Source organism: Montipora foliosa, chromosome 8, assembly GCF_036669935.1.
Source record: "Montipora foliosa isolate CH-2021 chromosome 8, ASM3666993v2, whole genome shotgun sequence".
Classification (NCBI taxonomy): Eukaryota; Metazoa; Cnidaria; class Anthozoa; order Scleractinia; family Acroporidae; genus Montipora; species Montipora foliosa.
Window position 1 is genome coordinate 51,294,396 of NC_090876.1, and position 5,000 is coordinate 51,299,395.

The 5,000-nt window shown below is 38.6% G+C and overlaps 1 long non-coding RNA gene across 2 annotated transcripts in view; it reads left to right on the plus strand.

The window, feature by feature from the left end:
* LOC138012835 (uncharacterized) overlaps positions 1–2,928 on the plus strand; it is a 9,006-nt gene extending 6,078 nt beyond the window's left edge. For both annotated transcript variants that reach the window (XR_011125084.1, XR_011125085.1), the window contains exons 3-4: positions 1,875–1,955; positions 2,338–2,928. This is a non-coding gene — a long non-coding RNA (uncharacterized lncRNA). The remainder of the gene's footprint in view (positions 1–1,874; positions 1,956–2,337) is intronic.
* Positions 2,929–5,000: the final 2,072 nt, after the last annotated feature.

Sequence of the window (5,000 nt, forward strand, 5' to 3'; positions counted from 1 at the left end):
CAGATCTCAGGGAGTGAGGGATGATAATTCGTTGATTCTTAAAGAGGACTCCATTGTGCAGTGTCAATTCTTCACGGAAATTCCAATATTCTAGAACTTTTAAGGGACTTGGTCTTTCGTGTCAGGCCATCCAATAAGAATAGTGTTCTTCAGCGCTTGCATAACAGGATCTTGTTCGGTGGCCTTCTGTAGTTGAGACGGCCTCTCATTTGTGTTCTTGACGGCTTCAAGTGGGTTTATTTTTTCCTGCTCCAGCGCAAAAACTTGAAATTCATCCTTCGGCGAGTCATCTGTCTGCCTGAGGTACGCTCTTGAGAGGTGATCAGCAACGTACATTTGAGAACCTGGCTCAGTTGTATTTTACGTTGGGGTTGTAACGTTGCAGTCGTAGCAGCATTCTCTGTAGTCTGCTTGGGGCGGTTCTTTAGCAAAGACTTTTTAAAGATGGACTGCAGTGCGGGTTTGTGGTCAGTTTCAACTGTAATAATCTCTCCGTTCTTGTAATGTACTGGCTGAACTTGGCGCATGCAAAGACAATTGCCATGCAGACATTCCTTTTCAATTTGAGTGTAGCGCTGTTCTACTTGAGAGAGAGACCGTGAGGCAAATGCCACAGGCTAATCATTCTGAGGCAATGTTGCTCCAAGTCCTTTCTCGCTGGCATCACAATGTATGGTTACTTCTGCCGTCATGTCGTAGTACTTAAGTACTGGATGCCTTGTAACGAGTGTCTTGATTTCCTCGAAGGCCTCATCATGCTGTTTTGACCACACGCGAACCTTCTATTCTTGGTAGTCACCTCACGTATTGGGTGTGCAATCTCTGACAGCCTTGGTAGGAACTTGGCGAAATAATTGACAAAGCCGAATAAACTGAGGGTTTCTTGCTTGCATGTTGCTGACAGCTTTTATTTTATCTAGGTCTGGCTGGAGGCCTTCGCTGGTGAGGAATTGGCCCATGTAACGTACTTCTGTCTTACGAAGGTTAAGCTTCTTACTGTTAAACTTTAGATTTACTTTGCGTGCTCTTTGAAGTAGCCTTATCAGGTTGGCGTCATGGTCTGTATTGGCTTCTTCGATGGTATCACCCGACCCTGATACCAATATGTCGTCTCTTAAGACGTCTACTCCGTTTAGATCGCTGAGGTGTTCTTCGGCTTGTAATTTGCATTCAAATTGACTCCAAATGGAATCCGAAGATATCGATATATTGTAACAGTTTTCTCGTTTATTTTTTACATTATCGCTAGTACGTGTTTCGGTATTTCTTTAAGGATTGTCACCTTCATAGATAACGTTTGCTATTGTGGTTGCGAATTCTTCGCCCTAACACCCTCATATTTAAAAATTTACTGATTGAACAAAGTCAATCTGACCACCAGGCTAATTGTTGTTGTAATTTTTGCATCGAGTAGTTTATATAGTTAAATCTTTTAGTCTAGTTTTTAAATTTATAGTCTAGTCTTTAAATTTCAATTTTATAGTCTAGCTTTGTACTTTTATTGAATAGATAACGTATTGTAATTTTACTTTTAATTTTTGTATACACCTTCACATTTAAACGAGCCTCTGTCTCACCAAGTGATACGTGTCTAAATAAAGTACTACTACTACTACTACTACTACTACTACTACTACTACTACTACTACTACTACTACTACTACTACTACTATAGGAAATGCGTAATGTTTTCTGGGTTATCTCAGGCACGTCGGCTTCCATTGATACCAGCCTCGTAGCTGAAGGAACTACCGACGTTAAATAAAGTTACTTTACCTTTACCTTTGCTAGTCATAAGTTTCAGTGCTTTTCACAGTAGTTCAGTTCTAGTGTAGACTTCGTAAGGTTAACTTCTTCATCCATCTGGATTTTAGTTCTATCTACACTCGTGCTCATCGTCAAGTTCTCTATAGAGCTTTTGGTCAAGACTAGTATTGGTGCGTGTGCAAACCAAAGTAAGTGTCACTGTTTTCTTGATTTTGTTTTTTTCCAGTATTTAGTGTCGGTTTTAAGTTTAAGTTTTGCTTGTCTTATTCTACTAATATATTTGCTTTGGTATCTAGTTTTCAGTCAGTTTTTAATCGTTAGTACTCAACATGGATTTATTGATCAATCTACTCTGAATCAGATATGATCATTGTCAAGTTTCTATCATCGTATCCCGTATCCTATATAGATTGTTAATCAGCTCGTTTGATCTTATTTCTTGTTGTATTTCATTGATGTGCTATTTGAAATTATTAGCGTTTACCGTCTTAGCCTTCTATATACCCTTTTGTTACTTTTATATAGGTTGTTAGCTAAATTAGTTTCTGTTTTCCTTTTATCGCCTTTTAGTTCGAACCGACTTTCATCGTCCTTACGACTTTGTGATCTACCTCTCAACTCTGCATGCGACCTTGGGCTGGACCTTGGGTCCGTCGATGTAAATATATTATCGTCGTTTCAAGTTGCAAGGTTGTACCACTAGGAACTTTGAGCATTTCTGTTCAATAAAACTACGCTATTGCCTTTAATTCGTCGTGTTCGTCCTTAACGCTGCGCACCGTCACGGTGTTATTACGTAATTTGCTTGGTTCATGTTCTCCGCGTTCCACCGAGTAAGTTACAACCAGGACAACATCTTCACGATGATCCAGAGACGTCAAAATGCGGTTTCCGTGAGGGGCACCCAACGAGAATATAGTGCAAAACCACTTAAACATAGCATTGTTAAACGTATTTTAGTATCTAAACGGTAGATATAGGCATACATTATCTCCTACAAATTTTTCGTCCGTTCGGATTTCCTAGCTGAAAGTCTAGTGATCCGAAAATTATAGAGATCAAAACTTACCTTCTCGAAAATTTCAGCCGGAAAAAAGGCTTCCGAAATTTCTAGGTGACCTTTTTAGGGTAAAAATCCGTTAAAAATGGGCAATCATCCATTTTTTAGATGTTCGAAAATCCGAGTGGGACAGGCAGGCAAGCAAGAAATTTGACAACAAATGTTCCGAAAATTCTAGATCCCAAATCGTCTTCCGAACAGATATTTTCCAAAAATTGACGTTGAGTGCCCCTGTTCCGTGGAGTGGTGCTTACGATACGCAGACTGTAAAGGTGGAATAAACCTGGTAAGTTTCCAAATAAAGATTTATTTGAAACACTACAGCTTTTTCGATGACTTTAGATAGGAAGGGAATGACTTTAGATTCGATGACTTTAGATAGGAAGGGAATGTTCCGGGGAATGTTCGCTATAAATTACAAGATGCAATAAAAGGAAATTATCCTTATTCTTGCCAAAGATTGTCTTTTTTTACACTTTTCTGACAGTCTGACGCGTCTCTATCTTGAAAGCCATTTAAAACTTAACCTTAGCAAAGAGCTCGCGCCAATTATATTTGTATTCGCTCAATAAAAACTAGCATGCGACCAGGAAAGTAACATCTTTTTTCGCACAACTGAACAGTTTCTAGAAGGCAGTGGAGAGCGACTAACATTTAGTTTCAAATGGGTATTGTTTTAGTTTTTGCTAATTACGTAAATGAAACATATGACGTATTCAGTTATTGAAACCTATACGACCCCAAAAAATTATCGGTTTGTTTATCTTTTGCAGAGTAACAAATTCAAGTTCTATTCATCTGTAATACTGCTTACTTTGCAGTAGTATTACTGACATGTGGGTTTTCAGTTTTTTTTCGAAAGCGGCTTTTGGTGGTTTTCACGGTTACGTCATCGCCTCCATGTTGGTGGACGAAAATTCGCTCCTTTTGTTCGTCCACCAGAAATTGTTCATTACTTCTTGTTATCTGTGTCTCTAGAGATTTCTCAAGAAAATTAATTTATCATTACCAGGACGACGAGTCGCTTGACTGGTGTTACAAAATAGAACATTTTTTGCAAGTGAGTCACTCTAAATGATCACGTGGGCCCGCAAGACGCCGTTGCGATGCCGGTTGCTGGAGAAATGTTAAAACAGCATAAAGTTTGAAGAATTTGTTGCAGACTCGCAAGAAATATACCATAACAGTAAAACCGATCAAGGATTGTTTAACAATAAAAAAAAAGATTTTATGTTGCTGGCTATACTGGTTATCAACAAAACTGCGATACAATCAACCAAGTGTAACTATGTAACAAATACCTCTGGGCAAGGTTTTTATGACCAACACTACGCAAGAGTGCAACCATGAGTCAGTCAATAAAACTTCTGGAAAAATCATACATCTTTTTTCTATTATTCTCATGATAGTTAAAGGTCAATGAACATCAAAGACAAGGTCATAGAGCTTCTTGCTTATTCGCCAACGGGCATCATCTATGACGTTCTTCACAGTTGCAAATCTATGCAAGTTTAAGCTCCAGAAAGATCGACCAAAGCGGACAAGATGTTTAAACAAACGGTGTATTCGAGGCATTAGCCACAATATGCAATGGATAAATTTGCAGAGTTCAACTACTCTTGTCTTTGAAGTTCATTTGCATAACTTAAATGCCCGCGCCCAGGCCAATATATCACTGGTTAAAACGTAGTCCTAGGAGACTTTAAAAACAATAGATTCAATTCAAACAATTGTCATATTATCGTATGGGTTACGCATTGTGATCCACATTATTTTGCATCGCATGGCATGCCTAAGCGGTCAGTATATGAAAAGAGTGGTCGCATGACATTTGCTTGCTTTTCGCACTGACACTTCGCATGTGTACACGAGCCTTCTACGAGGTTAATATTGGCGGACAGTAAAAGGTTAGTTTTTTTTCTGTCGCTCATGCTAAAGACAGCAAATTTCAACCAAAAGACTGAAAAAATCTCACACGGAAGCTTCATGATTTGTTTTTGGATGATTAAGTTTCTTCTTGATTTCAAGTTGTATTAGCATAACTTAAGGTTCTTTCGATTTGCCCCCATTTTCAACAACTTTGTTGTATTTGCTTAAGATGACTTGCGTGCTTTTCAGTCTCTTAGATGGTCTAGGAAAAATAAACTAATAGATCTTATTGCCACTTTTTATC